The 18826-nt window shown below is 40.9% G+C and overlaps 1 protein-coding gene and 1 pseudogene across 12 annotated transcripts in view; one reads left to right on the top strand and one right to left on the bottom strand.

Annotated features, from left to right (window-relative positions):
* Positions 1-18826, bottom strand: part of Kiaa1217 (KIAA1217 ortholog) — an 818936-nt gene that overhangs the window by 417271 nt on the left and 382839 nt on the right. The window lies entirely within an intron of this gene.
* Positions 7067-8754, top strand: LOC121440694 (annotated as a pseudogene).

Below are 18826 nucleotides of genomic sequence, written 5' to 3'. Positions count from 1 at the left end.
CCTTAGCGTTGAACATTTGGGGGATTTTTAAACTAGCTTGATAGCAAAACATGTTTCCTTGGTAGTGATCCTGACATTGACCCCTAATAATTAGAGACACTTGTGGATTTCCTCTGACTTATTAATGAGTAAAACAGACTATCTTCTTTGTATATTAAAAAAAAATGGTTGTGAAAATAGTGACATAAAATAAACCAGCATTTATCTTAATCATAATGATGAGACTGTAAGTTGGTAGGCATCTTATTTAGGAAGTTATGTATGGTTTTAAGGCTTTCAGGAAAATACCTGAAATGACTGTAGGCAGTCATTCAGTTCCATAAAACCTCATACTGACACCTTGCAGAGCACTTTGTACCAGGACAGATAATAACACACTTAGCTATGGGATTTCAGAGCTAGTACTGTAAAAATGTGTAGATCACATAAATGCTTCGTGGAATGGCTCTGTACAGAGGAGCATACTGCAGAAATCTTATCTTAGTATCCATGCAAACACTAGGGATTTTAAGTCAGAAACATAATTTTTCAGTTTTGGAAAGGACTTCGAGAAGGTCTTAATCTGACAGAAAAAGAAAAGAATTCTGTAGGCAGAAACCTGGGCTGTGAATACTGAAATAGCCTAAAACTTTTAGTGACTTTTGCCTCTTATTCCCTCATTTGTGATACATATGATAAGCCAGATGCCCCTTTGAGAAGGTCTTATTATCCCAAGGCCTAAGATTGTTGTCAACAGGTCTGTGATTAGAAAGCTACTCCTAGATTTTGGCTTTGATCCGCTTCTTCAGGGAAAGCACTCTGCTAGGGCCTGGAATCCCCTGTGGATTGGACCAGTCCTCCCAGGCAACACGCTCATGACCTACCCCCACACATGTTGTTGGGGAGGAGCCTCAAAGAGAAAACTGATCCACTGTGGTGTGAGTCATTGATAATCCAGAGAAGGGAAGGTTAGTCATTTGGAGAGTTGAATGATATAAATGGAAAAGCTTCTAAGCTCCCAGGCCCCAGAAAATGAGTGGCATCTCTCTAGGGAGGCAGAGGAGAGAGCAAGGTGAAGGTAGAGTGGTTGGGATGTGCTAAAGAAGTAGAGAAACGTGGGAGTGGAAATGGCTCCCACAGCAGGGCAGGAAGACAGCCCTATGTGTACCAACACTGCTGACTTTCTGGTCATCATCCTTGCTCTAGTTGGCTTCCTTTACTGTATCAAACACTGGGGATACACATCTTACTCAGGGAAGATTTTGATTCCTATCTGTAGAGGTTTGAGTTCATGGGTCAATAGTCCTGTTGCTTTGAGGGCTGCAGGAAGAAACTCTCACAGAAAAGATCATTCAGTGAGCATGATAAGGGTCTCACTTCATGGCTTAGAAATCGCCAGGCAAAAGTTGGGAACATGGGAGTGGGGGTGGGGATAGGGGAAGAGGAGAGGGGGAGAGAGGAGGGAAGGTTGGGGAGAGCTGGGGGGAGTGGGATGATTGAAATGGAGGAAGGATGGATATGGGAGCAGGGAAGAAGATATCTTAATTAAGGGAGCCATTTTGGGGTTGGCAAGAGGCTTGGGTCTAGAGGAGTTCTTAGTTGTCCATGGGGATGACCCCAGCTAGGACCCTGGGCAGTGGAGGAGAGGGTGTCAGGCACCATAGTGAGACCGATGACTATCTTGAATATCACCACAGAACCTTCATTCAGAGAGAGATGGAGACAGAGACAGAGACCCACATTGGAGCACTGGACTGAGCTCCCAAGGTCCAGTTGAAGAGCAGAAGGAAGGAGAATATGAGCAGGGAAATCAGGACCTCGAGGGGTTGGTCCACCCACTGAGACAGTGTGCCTGCTCTAATGGGAGCTCACCAAAGCCAACTAGACTGTGACTGAACTAGCATGGGATCAGACTGGACCCTCTGAATGTGGCTGACATTTGGGGTAGACTGAGAAGTCAATGATAATGGCACTGGGATTTGTCTCTACTGCGTGTACTGGCTTTTGGGGATCTAGTCTATTTGGATGCATACCTTCCTAAGCCTGGATGGAGGAGGGAGGGCCTTGGACTTCCCACAGGGCAGGGTACCCTGCTCTCTCTTAGGACTGGAGGGGGAGTGGGGGAGCAGGAGGGAGATGGGAGGAGGGGAGGAAGTGGAAATTTTGAATGGTATTATTTATAAAGCAATAAAAATTAAAAACAAAGACGTGACGGTGAACAGAGAAGAGGCTGGGCCTCCATGATCTCCTTAGTGGGTACACTTTTAGTGAGCTAAAATCTCCTACTATTCTTAAATATTCTACCACCTCCCAATAATAGTGACAAGCAGGGGACCTAGCTTTGAACAAATGTGTTTGGATGAGAATAGTTCTCTCTTCAGGGAAAAGTCATTCTTGACCCAATCTTTAGAGTTTATCCTATATAGTCTAGGGGCTGGGTTGCTGTACTATATGGCATGGGAGTGGACAAGTGATCAAGAAAAAGACTACTTTGAAATGATAAGACTCAGAACTACGTGTGGTATTAGGTATCCACTCTGAGATGGACATTTGCACTGTGGATTACTGTCTTCACAACACACTCTTGATAATTCTTCTGCATCCAAGAATATTATATAACGTAATGTGTATGTGATGTGAATGTGTAAATGGGAAAAGTGCAGAAATCTGTCACCATGAGCAAGAAGACTGCTATGACAGAATGAGCTCATGAATGACCTAGGTTATGCAAATACTTTCTGTAAATTAAATTCTATGAGTAAATGAATGTCAGGAATAAGGATTTGTATCTCCTATGGAATAAAGCAGGACCAACTAATGGGAATGACGATGGGATATACACCCTTTGCTATACTATTCTGACACTAATTTAGACACTTAAATATTATATTTTCCAAGAACTGTTCATGTAGAGAAAACCTGGGGTAGCCAATGAAGGTCATGATGCAAGAAGCTCATGAATTTGCATGCCTTTAGTTAAAAAAAAAAAGGGGAAGTATATAAAACTCAACCCAAATTCTTAGAGAACCAATGAATGTAAAACAGTTTAGAAGAATCTTTACATTCTGTTGTTCTGATCAAATGCCTAAGAGAAAGTTTTTTTCTTTTATTGAAAATAGGTGTTTTTCATACAATATATTCTGTTTATTGTTTCCCCTCCTCCAACTCCTCTCCAATCTTCGCTACCTCCACTTCTATCCAGATCCACATCCTTCACTCCCTCTCTTGTTAGAAAACAAATAGGCACAGAAAAATAGTAAAATAAAATAAAACAAAATAAAAAACTGGAACCGGACAAAACAAACAGAAGAAAAAGAGCCAAACAAAAAGCACAAAACCCACATACAGATGCATACACAGAAATACCATAAAAATCCAAATCCAGAAACCGTAGTATATACACAAAAGACCAGTAGGGAAAAAAGCCTGGAAAAGAGATTATGAGACAAAGAATCTCAAAAAATGCCAGTGAGATAGGTTTCTGTTGGCCATCTACTTCTGGGCATAGTGCCTGCCCTTAAGAGCTTTGAACACCCAGGGAGACACTGTTGGAGAAGACTAATTTCTCACTTGGGAGTGGTTATCAATTGGAGATCGCTTCTGGGTCAGGATTGGGGCTTGTGTCCACTTCCCCTCTTAGCTCTTAGTGCTGGGCCCCAGCTTTAAAAGGTGAAAAGATTGGCTGCAGTTCATGGAATCAGAAGTTTGGGTTCCTGGACATCTGCTCCATGGCGCCAAAGCTGTGGTGAAGCAAGTGATGGAGAAAGATGTCAGGCGGCAGAGCAAGAGAAAGGAGAAGGGTCTGGGGACAAGATACAACGCCCAAGTCTGTGTTTTCAAGGACCTGCTCCCTTCAACTAGGTTCCACCTACCACGTTCTCATCACCATCAAATAGTGAATCCATGGCTGCAAAAATCCACGGACGGGCTCAGAACTCTTACGCTCCAATCACTTCCGTCAAATCCTACCTCTGTAGTCTGCTGCATTGGGCGACAAGCTTTCATCACACAAACCTTTGGGAGGACATTTTGTAAGCAAACAATAGCAAGTAGCTTTGGCCAACTCTCGTTACGGGGGCAGCACAAGCAAATCCCCTAGAAACAGACCGTTTCATAGACGTGTCAAGAAAGATTCTGAAACAGCTTTCATCAGGCCAGTATTTAATATGATCTTCATACTAAAAGCTTTCAACGTCATGAAATTCTCATTTTCTTTGAAAAAAATAGACTTATCTACTTTAATTTTATACATATAAATGTTTTTCCTGCATATATATATACCATGTGTATGCCTGGTTGTTTAGGAGGCCCAAACAGAATTTTGGGTCCCCAGGAATTGGAGTTGCAGATAGTTGTGAGCCACCATGTGAGTGTAAGAAACAAACCTGGATACTCCGTAAGAACAGCAAATGCTCTTAGCCACTGAGCCATCTAACTAGCCCCCAAACTACATCTCTTGTACTGATTTAAGGTTTCCAACTCATTCAGACTCTTCCTTCCACCCTGGCTGGTATTAAGCCTTTGTTTGCCTGCTGGGGAAGTGTCACTTGAATAAATTTGCTGAATTTGGAAATCACAAATATCATACACAAGTCTTCAAACTGGATGGAGGCATTTCCCCCAGTCTCAGTGGACGATTAGGGGAATGAAGATGAATAAGGCAAGGGGCTGGTACACTGTCCTATACCAAGTCAGCTCTCAGTGCTTCCTGGACAGATGATAGCACAGTTCATACTGAAGCCTCGGAGGAAGCCCAGGCTTGAGGCATCGGAACTCTTGGGTCCTGTAACTCTTGGGCCTGTAAATACATCATCCTGGGAAACTTGGAACAAAGACCAAGTTGCATTTTTTTTATGTCTCTTTCTGTCTTCCCTCAGTCCTGCTGATAAAAAAAAAACTTCTATTTTTAGGACTAATTGGTATATTTGAGCTTGCAAAGGCATTCCTAATTCTCTCTTCTTCCCTTCATTAACATTTGGCATATCTATTTTAAAAACATACACTCCCTAGTAAAGCCAATTATGACATGCACGAAAGATTAGTCAGAAAATATGAAATTTAGGATTTGTTCCAAGTTTACTTAGTCTACATCATTGATGAAATTCAGGACTCTTCTAAGAATGACAGCAGAAATCAATCTAGAATTACTCCTTTGTTAAAATCTGCTGCACATGGAATTTTCCAAAAGGAATATAGGAAATAATTAGACCAACAGTAACTTAAAGTCCCTTGCTGACATGAAAATATTCAGGCTAATATCAGTCTGATAACGAATGCATGTCTGTACTCTCAAAACAGGGGGGAAGCTACCCAAGTTGAAACCCTGTCAGAAGCAATAGGAATTGCTCAGTTTGTTCCACTGCCAAAGGCAAAGCTAGCCCTGGAAAAAGCTCCCCTTTGCTGAGTTTCCTTTCAGGGCCACTCTACTGGGTTTTAGTGACTTGCATTAAGTACTTACTGCTACCAATCACCATTTTGGCTGTGGGGGATACAGAGGAAAAAAAAATCAAACAAAATCCATGGATGGTGGGGTATATTTTAGAGTAAGGGGTACATTATAACAAAATGTATTGTTACCAAAGTAAGTCAGGTATTGGTGTTGCATGCCTTTAATCTCAACACTTGGGAGGCAGAGGCAGCAGTATCTCTGTGAGTTTCAGGCCAGCCTAGTGTATAAAGTGAGTTCTAGGATAGCCGAGGCTGGTGAAACCCTGTCTCAAACAAACAAACAAACAAACAAAACAACAACAACCCCCCCCCCCCCAAAAAAAAAACAAAACCAAAACAAACCAAACTAAAACAAACAAACAAAAAACCCAAAGTAAAAGCAACACACACTTAAGGTCAAATAATGTTATGTCCTGTAGAAGAACATGATGCAGAGGAAATAGACAGGAAGTACGTGCGTAGAGACATTTGCTATTTAAGACCAGATGGCAAGGGAAGGTCAGTAGCAAAGATGACATTTTGGGCAAAGACCCGAAAGGCATGGGAAAAATAGTTAGAGATGTGTTCACATATCCCAAGATGTAATTTGACAATTTTCTTTTGCAAAACAGGACTCTGTATATAAAAAGATTAATTTTGTGATATAGAGATTGATATTCATTGCCAACTTATTAGCTTTAGAATCAGCTAGGAGATTGGTGAAGGTCCAGCAGTCTGGGTATGTCCAGAAGGGCATTTCTAGAGAAGTTTAACTGGGGAAGGAGACCGCAATCCTGAGTGTGTGTGGCACTCCTAGGCATGGGCCTTAGAGTAAAAGGGGGAAAAGAGAAAGCAAGGCAAGGGCATTAGGTCCTCTCTGCTTCTCCATCTGACACATGTCCCCACCGCCGGGATGCTCTTCCCAAGTGCATGGGACAAACACCTGTGGGCTGAGTACTCTGAATCTGTGAGCCAGAATAAGCCCCCTTTCCTTAAGTTGTTCCGCAGGAAATTGACCACAGCAATGAGAAAAATAACACAAACGCTTTCCCAGGGTCTACAAACGTTAACATCATTCAAAAGCTTAAGTCAGGGCATGAACTAAAAATTATTAAGTGTTTTCTCTTGTTTTATTTAATTGTATTTTTCATAAAGTCAGGGCCTAGAGAGTTGAAGCCAGAGATTAGACAAATAGTGACTCATAGGGCTTTTATTTGAATTCGGGGCAAGGTGACCGTCAGGTCCAAGAGAAACTCAGGACAAATGGCTAACTGTGCTGCCCATTAACAGACCAAAGCCCACACTGGCTTCCAGGCTCACTCAGTACCTGTGGCTCCCCTCAACTCTTCTCACCCCACCCCTACCCTAAACTTCTCCAGCTTGTAGGCTTCCCTTCCCCCAATTTTTCATTTCTGTATAACCCTGCCATTTTGTTCAAGTGCTCTCTTGTGACTCTCTCTTGCTCTCTTCTCTCGTGGCTGCCTCCTTCTTGCCCCCCTCTCTCTCGGTCCTCCCTCACCCCATGTCCCGGTTAAGTCTACTGGGCGCCCATAGTCCACCACTTTCTCTCCCTGCTATGGACTCTTCCAGATCCTCTGGCTGTACTCTCCCTCATAGCTACAATAGAAACCCTTTACTCAACCACATCTATAGCTCTACCATGAAGGACGAGCTGTGTGGTTTCAGTGGGGACCAGGTCTACCCCAGACACAGGCTACACTACACCAGGACTGACGGGAAGGCTTTACAGTTTCTTAATTTAAAATGCAGGTTCATATTCCTTTCCAAAACGGAATGCTCGGCAGATAAACTGGACTGTCCTCTACAGAAGAAAACACAAAAAAAGACAGTCGGAAGAAATTCAAAAGAAAAGAACCTGTCTTAAAGTTGTCTTGATTTGCATTTCCCTGATCGCTAAGGAAGTTGAACATGACCTTAAGTGTCTTTTGGCCATTTGAACTTCTTCTGTTGAGAATTCTCTGTTCAGCTCAGTGCCCCATTTTATAATTGGGTTGATTAGCCTTTTACGGTCTAGTTTCTTGAGTTCTTTATATATTTTGGAGATCAGACCTTTGTCAGTTGCGGGGTTGGTGAAGATCTTCTCCCAGTCAGTGGGTTGCCTTTGTGTCTTAGCGACAGTGTCCTTTGCTTTACAGAAGCTTCTCAGTTTCAGGAGGTCCCATTTATTCAATGAGGCCCTTAATGTCTGTGCTGCTGGGGTTATACGTAGGAAGTGGTCTCCTGTGCCCATGTGTTGTAGAGTACTTCCCACTTTCTCTTCTATCAGCTTCAGTGTGTTCAGACTGATATTGAGGTCTTTAATCCATTTGGACTTGAGTTTTGTGCATGGTGATAGATATGGATCTATTTTCATTCTTCCACAGGTTGACAATGTCAGGCGATTAAAGGAGACAGAGACAGAGACCCACACTGGAGCACCGGACAGAAATCTCAAGGTCCAAATCAGGAGCAGAAGGAGAGAGAGCACGAGCAAGGAACTCAGGACCATGAGGGGTGCACCCACACACTGAGACAATGGGGATGTTCTATCAGGAACTCACCAAGGCCAGCTGGCCTGGGTCTGAAAAAGCCTGGGATAAAACCGGACTCGCTGAACATAGCGGACAATGAGGACTACTGAGAACTCAAGAACAATGGCAATGGGTTTTTGATCCTACTGCACATACTGGCTTTGTGGGAGCCTAGGCAGTTTGGATGCTCACCTTACTAGACCTGGATGGAGGTGGGGGTTCCTTGGACTTCCCACAGGGCAGGGAACCCTGATTGCTCTTTGGGCTGACGAGAGAGGGGGACTTGACTGGGGGAGTGGGAGGGAAATGGGAAGCGGTGGCAGGGAAGAGACAGAAATCTTTACTCTTTTTTTTTTTTTTTTGGTTTTTTTTCGAGACAGGGTTTCTCTGTGGTTTTGGAGCCTGTCCTGGAACTAGCTCTTGTAGACCAGGCTGGTCTCGAACTCACAGAGATCCGCCTGCCTCTGCCTCCCGAGTGCTGGGATTAAAGGCGTGCGCCACCACCGCCCGGCAGAAATCTTTAATAAATAAATAAATTAAAAAAAAGAAAAGAAAAGAACCTGTCACCCTGTCATATTCCAGGCAGCCATCACTGGTGCATCCCTTGCTGATATAATGGCTGAGAGAAATTGGAAACCAGAAGTTAGGAAAGCCCAGCAAGAGCAGGCCATCAGAGCCACCAAGGAAGCAAAAGGCTACGCAGGCATCCAAGAAGACAGCAATGGCTGCTGCCAAGGTCCCTACAGAAGCAGCACCTAAGCAAATGGTTGTAAAGCCTGTGAAGGTCTCTGCTCTCCGAGCTGGTGGAAAACACTAACTTGGTAGATCAGAGTTTGAATAAAGATTTATTTCTAACTCTTAAAAAAAGGGCAGGAAGTGGAAGCACTGGTCTACAGGAAGCACAGGAAGTGAAGCACTAGTCTATAGGAAGCATGGGAAGTGAAAGCACTAGTCTACAGAAGCACAGGCAAACACCAGGAAGGAGTTCCGTTAGGACACGAATGTCTGGCTGCCTCAAGGTTCTCAGCAGGAGCTAGCCCCAGTGTTGTGCTTAGCCTCTCACTCCAGCTTTAATGTCTGTCTGTTACAGAACATGAACAAAATTTCTTCCTTGGTTGTTTACTGACACTTACATGCCACATCCTCATTAGACATTCTTGCAAACCTGATATTACAGTAGCTGTCTAAGATCTCTATTTAAAATATTAGCCTGGGCTCTCCATCCTTGTCTTTAGCCTTTATTAACAGCAAATAAATAATCAGGAGGGATGATCTGGGACCAAACATCCTGTCGCAATGTATTTGCTTTAACCGTTGTTTGCTTTTGAATTAAAAACATGGAATAAATTTCATAGCATTATCAAACATTCAGGAGAAACGTCAGCTCATTCATAACACAGTTATTTCCCCAGTCTCTTAAAAAATAGCTTCATATTCAGCTGAAAAATGAAACCCCAAGAAATATGTAGAAAACTTTAAGACAGAATTTTCTCCCTAATCACTGTCATATCTATCCCCAATGATATAATCTTTGTAATTCAGGCTCCACTTGCTAAAGAACAATGGACAGATCTTAAGATAAAGGCAACCACTGTGTTCTCCATGAGAAGAATGAACTTGCTAAGCTATTAGTGCCGTAAGATTGTAGGAATGTTTGATTTGTTTGCCTCAAAGAACAAGCTGCTCCTTTAAGACCCTGTCCATATTCCAAATATACATACCAGGCTAATGTGCTGTTTAGAAATAATTTTTATTTACACATTAAGTCAAATATCCTCAGCTTCATTGAAATCACTGTGCAAAGTTGAAAGAAGTTCAATTGTTCTTTCTTTTTGAATCTTAAATTTGAGATGAGCCTTTCTTCTTAATGGTAATTAGTGCTGTTTCATAGAAATAATAAATCACAGGGGATGTATCTAGTTTCATGGATGATTGAGGCAGATTCTAATCAGGACTGCTGACCTAATGTTTGAGAAAGGACTATTTCCAGGAGAATCCATTAATGACTTGTGAAAACAGATGTACCTCTAAACAATACTAGTCATGCCAAGAACACTAAGTCCTTTCTTTTCCTTCCATCCCTCAAATAAACCAAAGATAGGCATTGGCTTAGTGTTGCGTAAATAAACAAAGCGAAGTGATTTTGGCGTCACCAGGCTCTGTGATGACCTGCTCTTCTCCTTCATTTTACTGAGATTTCTCTAGACCAGACACACCTATTAGACACCATCCCCCACTCCCAAAAATGAGTAGGGAGGCCAGCAAGATGGCTCAGCAGATAAAAGCACTGATGGCCAGAGGAATAAGTCCCAGAACCCACACGAGAAAGCCAGATGCATTAGCAAGCACCTGTGAACCCATCATTCTTGAGTGGGAGTCAGACACTGGAGAACTGCCCGGAAGCCTTCAGGCTAGCTAGGCCAGACTATGCAGTAGTACAACAGCAGAAATGAGAGGCCCTACCCTATTTCAGCAAGACTGAAGGAGAAAACCCAGGAGTGGCCCTCTGACTTCCACAAGCACACCTGAGCATGTGTGGGCAAGCACACACACAAATGCATTACAAAGCTAAGTAAATCAATACTGAAAAAAATGGCAGAGGGAAAATAAAGCCTTAGAAATCAGGACCTTTTGATTAGGAGCATTTTGGTAGGGACAGGAGCTCATCTGAAGTAGCTTAGATATGATCAGTCACGTACTTCGATAAACCTGGATACACGGAACGTTCTGTCTGAAAGCCATATGCATTCAGCTCCAAGTCTCAATTTTCAGAGCGACTGTTGCTGTTTTAGTATTGTAGTTTACTTGGGCCTTGGCATTAGGGATACAAATATTTCTATAGGAGCGATGGTTGCAAGTCACAGAGATTCAGACTAAGTCTGTACCCTGATGCCAAACGCTATCTGTAACTATCACGAGGGCTGCCTCTTTCTATTTGCAATGGCCAATTTTCTATATACATAAAAACGTTGTTTCATAAAATGGGTAATTTCTTAGCCAGGATTGACCAAAGAGCTTTTATGGGCCGCGTGCTTCAATATTTCAAAGGAATGAGAATAATCAGACCTTATTTATATTTAAATTGGCTTATTTTAGTGCCTTTTCCTGACACTATAATACCATTAAGGGATCTATAGCATCACATCTCTTATTTTCTACAGTAAGTAGAGATTATTATTCCAGAGAGAGAGAGAGAGAGAGAGAGAGAGAGAGAGAGAGAATGACAAGAAGTCACTGTTGAATAAGCAGTGCACTATGGGAGCTTTGTGGTACAGACAGAATTTGAGTAAGGCCTTGGCTTTCCTGCATGCCAATTTCCTTGTGGTAAACCACTTGTTAGGTCATTTGAAAGAAAGAAATCTGTGCACATGGAAATGGATGTGATTCCTGGGATGTCCATGGGGCAGGCTCAGGGAGTAACAGGAAATATAGAGCCACCTACCATCACCCTGAGATCTTGAATTCCAAATGCTAGAGAGACAGAGAAGAGCGAGCTGGACTTCCAGGAGTAACTGCGGGAACAACCTCAAGAGGAAGTAGCTACCCACACAGAATGTAAGCTACACTCTTGGGGTCTGAGGTGGTTCTCATATCTTATGGTAGGTCACACCTTCTGGGGGGGGGTGTCACCCATCTCCCAAATGATTCCTTGTGGACAACTTTAAATCTGCTTTAAATAGCAGGAAAAAGAATTCAAGATTTCTTTTAAAAGTTAGACTATCTTTAGTAGTGACCTCTCAGAATTAAAACAAACAAAACAAACAAACTGGGGTTAGTTAATAAACATCATAAGAATAGATGAAGTGATTTTAGATTTGAGAAAGAACCAACATTTTTTAGGCATTAGGAAAACCACAGAGGGAGGCTATCATAAACACCAAGTAATCAATCAATCCTCAATGTGCCACTGAGTGAAATGAAGAGGAAGAAAACACTGGGAACATAAACTAAAAATATACGCTAGAAATATTGGCAATATGTCTTTTTACCAGATGTGAAAATATTATAAGACAATGACTACATTTGAACACCAGATGGGAAGTGCAGAGACCACCTGACAATCCTTGCACCCAACCCTTCCTCAGCTAGAGTGTGACATCTTAGTATCAACTCCCACTCAAAATACCTCTTAAAGAGTTGTAAAATTGATTCACACTGTTTTGAAAGCATCCTGATTTAGAATAGTGTCTTCCAGGAGAGTTTGTTCTTACAGGGAGGTCTGCTATAATGCAGGGAATGAAGTGCCTGTGTTGGAATTTGGGACTGCACTGGACATACGAGGAAGATGCATGCATGTGTGTCTGTGAGTGTGTGTGTGTGTGTGTGTGTGTGTGTGTGTCTGTGTCTGTGTGTCTGAGAGAGGATGATGCAGAGCAGAAGATGAAGGATGATGTGAATTTCCTGAACCCACACCAGAGTCAGAGAATGAGGAAAAAGCAAACAGGAAGGCTCAGGACACTGAGGGACAGATGAGGAATGAGACAAAAATCTAGATAGTAGAAGGAAAAGGAAAGGAAGCCATCGACTCTCAGAGAAATGTCATTACCGTCCCCTGGCCTTTTTTTTTTCTGTTAGATTTTTTTGGCATTTTTATGACAAAAAAAATAATTTTTCACCAATAGATTGTTATGGAGAAACCTATGAGTGGAAAGAAAGGAAACAAAAGACTGTATGGCCAGAAAAGGGAACTGTCTACAAGACAGAAAACAATTTTTAAGTTACATTTTAAAAAACCTTCGTATGGACAGCCTGATGGAGAGACCTTCACTGATGCTGGTGGTTTTGTCTGCTGTTTATAGTACGCATTTCATCCTGAACTTCAGAACAAAAACAAACAGTGAAATCTGCCAAAGTCAGCTTCTACCTAGAGCAGGCCCCTCGCTTACCTCAGGGTAGAAACCTTGATGATTTCTAAGGCAACTATGGCTTCCAGTTACTCACCAGAAAGCAATAATACTGTATTTATTTCTCCTTCTCTGATTAACTGGCCAATCTTAGAAGTCGGGCATTTGTACAGATTGGGGCTCATCAAGACATTCTTCTCCCCTGAATAGGATTTTCATTTTAAAAATAGGATATACAGGAGAAAAGATGAGACTTTGCCACAACGTGTTTTAGAACCATCAGTCACTAACCTGGTGATGATTAACAAATATTCAGTTGGAAAGAATGAGCTAAATACCATTTCTATCCTGATTGCAGAGAGAACAGTTGAGAACCAAGGTCAAGAAAAAGCCAGTGTCAAGTGCATTGACTGCACAGAGTCTTGCTAGTGAAGGGCAAAAGAAAATACAACCAACTGTCCAAAGAAGGCTGGCCATTGCAGTGCTTTCTCCATTTCTGGATGTGCTCACAGAGAAGGGGCTCACATAACCATCTGTACAGTTTTAGGGTTTTAGCTACTTAAGTGGACAGGTAAAAATAAGCAGGCTTTACTTTCTTCCAGTAGTTGGGGATTATTTATAAGGGAGGATTTAATTCCCGTTAATTATTTATTAATGAATAATGAAGCTGAAGTGTTTCCTTTAATTGGTATCATTAAGAATGCTAACAGATATGGTGATTTATTCAGCATATATACTTTCATGAATATTAAAAAATAATGAATATATAAACACTCTTAAAAATGTTAGCACAACTATGGTATAATCTAAGAAACCTGAACACTCAGAATCCCAGCCAAAAGCTCTCAAGGATACACTCTGACTATAAAACAAGGGGTGTCCAGAACTTGTTTTTCTTTCGTCCATTTACATATTGTTCTGAGTGGTTTTGCCCCTTTTAAACCTTTCTTTGAACTGACAGTAGGCAAATGAAGTGATTTAAAGACACTTTTGCATAACTGATTAAATTAGCAATAATATTCCTTCCCTGGACCCACAATATAAAAATCAATTATAGCTATTCAACCTGGCTTTGAGAGTTTTTTTTTTCTTTTTCTCTTTGAGAAAGTGTAGCATACTGTAGTCCATGCTACACACACAGTTCTTCTGTCTCATCCTCCTGAGAGCTGGGATTATAGACTGAATCACCATGTCTGGATTTGAGTTTTGATTAGAAAAAAAGCAAAGCAAGAAAACTAAACTCTTCTCAGATATATTTGGTTCAATTATCACAGAATCAATAACTAACTTAAATATTAATGGATTATACATAGGGATGTCCAAAGGCAAAACAATTTATTAGAAATAACTAATAGTTAAAAAACTATTAACTATTTTTTGATAGCTCTTCATATTGACATAAAAATTTATCATATATTATCATTATATATTAAAGTATGGAATTTTTGTTGTATTCATAGTTTTTTAGTGTATCTTTCTTAGGAACTATTGAGTTTTCTGCTATCTACAGGATTTTTTTTCTTTTTTTTATTGAAAAAAAATTTCCTCCTCCTCCCAGCCTCCCACTCCTCTCCCCCTCCCCCCACTCCTCTCCCCCTCCCTCTCCAGTCCAAAGAGCAGTCAGGGTTCCCTGCCCTGTGGAAAGTCCAAAGTCCTCCCCCCTCCATCCTGGTCTAGGAAGGTGAACATCCCAACTGGCTAGGCTCCCACAAAGCCAGAACATGAAGTAGGATCAAAACCCAGTGCCATTGTCCTTTGCGTCTCATCAGCCCTCATTGTCCGCCATATTCAGAGAGTCCGATTTTATCCCATGCTTTTTCAGTCACAGTCCAGCTGGCCTTGGTGAGCTCCCAATAGATCAGCCCCACTGTCTCCGTGGGTGGGTGCACCCCTCGTGGTCCCGACTTCTTTGCTCATGTTCTCCCTCCTTCTACAGGATTTTAATATCTTTTAAAATTAGTTCTGTAATCACATTCATTATCTTTCAAATTATCTTTCATAGTTTCTGCATTGTCTCCTTCCTGACATCCAATTCGACATGTATTGGGCTTTTTTCCTTGGTCTTCTGCTGTGCGCACCTTATTTATGAAGACTCAGAGAAGTGGTAGGTTTTCTGAATGTGCATACACTCTGGAGTCAAGAAAAAAGGAGACATGATCCAAACAAATGAACAATATAGAACTCCAGAATCAACCCTAATAAAATGGGGCCGTATATATTGTCTGATATAGAATTCAAAGTAATCATCAAACGATCAATGACTAAATATGGCAGTTTGAATGAGGATGGCTTCTATAGACTACTATATTTGAACATTTGATTCCGAGTTGGTGGAGTTGTTTGGAAAGGATTACAAGGTATGGCTTTGCTGAAAGAGGTGTGCCACTGGGTGTAGGTCTTGGGGTTTTAAAAGCCTATGATACCCATCCTCACGTATCTCTCTCTCTCTCTCTCTCTCTCTCTCTCTCTCTCTCTCTCTTTCTCTCCCTCTCTCTCTTTCTCCCTCTCTGCCTCATGGTTGTTTTCTCAACATGTAACTCTCAGCTGTTGCTCCAGTACCATGCTTGCTTATTTGCTTCCATGTTCCCCGTCATGAGGCCTTGGACTCACAGTCTGAAAATGTACATAAGCCCCAATCAGATGCTTTCTTCTATAAATTGCCTTGGTCACGGTGTCTCTTCAGAGCAATAGAAAAGAAACTAAACAGACCTCAAGAGAGTGGTCCACATAGTGAGAATTTCAACAAAGACATTGGACATTTAAGAGAGAATTAAAAACAAATTTTAGAACTAAGTGATATAATGATGGGGATGAAATATTTAAAAGAGTTGCCAACAGCAAATGAGAGCAAGCAAAAAAGAGCCAGGGGCCTCTAGTGAGAAATTCAAAATATTCTAGTCAAGAGGCTCATGATAGGCATTATGGGCATGCTGCCATACAGAGAAGAAAACGTATGAGAAAGCCGATTCAAAGAACAAATGTCTAGATGCTTAAATTTGGGGAAGTAAATCATATCTGGATCCAGGAAATCCAAAGATTTAAAGTAATATGAACCTAAAGAAGTAGATACAGGACACAGTATAGTGAAATGACCTAAAGTCAAGGGAAAAAGAATTTTGAAAGCAAGATAGGAAAATGGCTTTTCATATACATAACACCTTTCATAAGATTATCAGTGAAGTTTTAATAGAAACATCACAAGCTAGTGAGAGGATTGGCACTGTATACTGAAAGAATGACAGAGAAGACAATGATTAACCAAAGTTACTGTTTCTGACCAAAAAAAAAAAAATGTTCTTCAAAACCTGGGAGAGGGGAAGACTTTGCAGGATCCTCAAGAGCTCAGAAAATTCAGTATGTATTCAGATTTGTATGAAGAGAAATACTAAAGTGAGATCTTCAACTTGAAATGAAAGGACACCAAACAGCAGTATTACTACAAGAAAGGGGACTCATTTGTAAAGGTCGGATGGCACAGCACATTATAGCTGTCCATCATATCATGTGCCGTTCATATCATGGGTTCTCAATGACCCATGAATTTAAAACAAAACAAAAAAAACTTCAATGATTTAAAATTTAAAATACTGATCATGCATACATTTTCATAATTCTCTAATGTACACATTGAATTCATAGAGATCCACCTACCTCTGCTTCCCAAGTGCTGGGATTAAAGGTATGAGCCACCATGCCTGCCTTCAAAATATTTTTAATATGCATGCACAGATCATGCATATTTTTTATTATTCCCTAAACAATGCAGTATAACTACTGTTTACACAGCATTCACATTGCATGTGGCCTTATAGCTAACCTGTAGAAAGTTTAACTTTTATCTACAGAGGCTATGCGATTTTACATAAAAGAAGAGAATCTACAAATTTTGGTATCCTCAATGAAATTTTGGGACTGATATTTTGTATATACAGTGGAATAACTATATCTCTGTAACCTTAGTGCCTAAATCACTTTTATTCTGACTAGTTTTATGTCAACTCGTCACAAGCTAGAGCTATCTGAAATACTACAATGGAGAAAATACCTCTATAAGACCCAGCTATAAGATGTTTTCTTAGTAATTGAGTAGAGGGCCCAGGATATGGTGGCTGGTGTTATCCTTGGGCTGGTGGTCCTGGGCTCTATAAGAAAGTTGTCTGAAGCAAGCCAGTAAGGAGCACTCCTCCATGGTCTGTGAACAACTCCTGCCTCCAGGTTCCTGCCCTGCTTGAGTTCCTGTCCTCACTACTTTCAATGATGAACTGTTACATACTGTGAGTGAAATAAATCCCTTTCTTCTCAAGTTGTTTCTGAACATGTTATTTTATCACAGCAATAGTAACCTTAATTAAGACAACTTGGTACCAGAAGTTGGATGTTGCTGTGATACACCTAACCATGTTGTTTTGGGGAGAATTGTGGAAAAACTTTGGGGCTGGAAAAGCCATCAAGTGTTGAGGACTCATTGAACTGTTGTGTGGGAGCTTAGAAAATAAGAATTTTATAGCACTGCAGACGATGGAGGCCTTGATTGTGACATTTCTGAGGGAAGTTTAAAGATTCTACCAGGTCTTTGAATCTTCAGGGTGTGGTCAGTTGGAACTAAAGAATCGGCTGTGTATAACAAGATACTAGAACTCCTAAAGCAAAAGTACAAAGAGGGTCCATGCAGACAGTAGTAGCCAAAGATGATGAAAATGCTCAGAGACACAAAACAGATTTCAATAAAAAACGTCATTTGAGGGCCCAGAAGATGACTCAGCAGGAAATAGAGCTTGCTGGCCAACTTGATTGAGTTTGATTCCCAGAACCCACTGACTGCAAAGAGAAAACTGACTCCTACGTTCTGTCCTCTGATCTCCACATGTACATCATGGCATATGTGCCCCTACTAAATAAAATATTAAAGCATCAAACAAACACACCTCACTCAAGACAAAGGGAAACATTATATAATCACAAAAGAGGTAATTCCCCAGGACAATGCGACAATTTTAAGTATGTTATCTCAATTTTTGAGAGCAGTGACAAACCTGAAGGAAGGGACCACTCATGTTCAATAATGGGTGGAATAGACCATCAGAAAAACCATCAGGCAGAGTGCATTGAACGGTATTACAGGTCTCAAATGGCTCTACCACATAGAGAACAAAGCCAAAAGACACAGATCCTTTTCCATAAATTGAAGATGACCAGATCACATCAAATATCAAACATAATGAAATAAAAATAGATGTCAATAGCACAGGAAAAGCAACAAAAGTCACAAACACGTGGAAACTAAACTATACATTTTTGAACAACCAGGAGACCAAAGAAGAAGCCAGAGGGGCATTAGAATATATGTTGCCAGGAGCACCATTTCCCCTATCCCTGCAAAAGACCAATATAACAAAACTGGGAATATAGGACAGGCAGCAAGCACTAAGAGTGACGCTTATGGCATTAAGTTTCTAAACTAAAAAACGTGATCTCAAATATATTCTAATTTTGTATTTCAAGGAACAAAGAAATAATTAAAAACTAAGGCCAAAAATAACACCATGAAAGAAATAATAAAAAACAAAGCAGGGATAAATGAAATAGAGAATAACAAATTGCTTGAAAAAGTCAGTGAAAGAGTTGGTTTTTAAATAACTTTTACTGAATTCATCCTTTGGCAATGTCATACATGTATGAAACCCTTATCCTCTGTAATCTTCCTTCTTCCTTCATACCCCCATCCCACCTACAAGTCCTTTCTCATCTTCATAAACACTTTGTTTTGGGTTTTAAACAATGAAGCTGACAAACCATTAGTTAGACTAAGAAGAAGTCAGAAAATGAGGGGAACATGAAAGGAATTGGAGGGAGGAAAGGGAAGGGGAGATATGATATAATTATACTTTAATTTTAAAATAAACAAAATAAAGGAGGAAAAATAAGTGATGTCATGGGAGAATAGGAAGGATAAAGACAACTATAAATAATTATAGGCCTGCCAGAAAACCAGGTAGGCTGTCCATAGACCTCCTGTCTCTGTTTCCCCAGACCCAATCCCTCACT

The sequence above is a fragment of the Microtus oregoni genome, unplaced genomic scaffold (genome assembly GCF_018167655.1).
Source record: "Microtus oregoni isolate MIOR12 unplaced genomic scaffold, Mior012 000070F_ref0000104, whole genome shotgun sequence".
In the NCBI taxonomy this organism is placed as follows: Eukaryota; Metazoa; Chordata; class Mammalia; order Rodentia; family Cricetidae; genus Microtus; species Microtus oregoni.
Note: the sequence above shows the minus strand (reverse complement) of the source record. Positions and strands in the feature narration are given on the sequence as shown.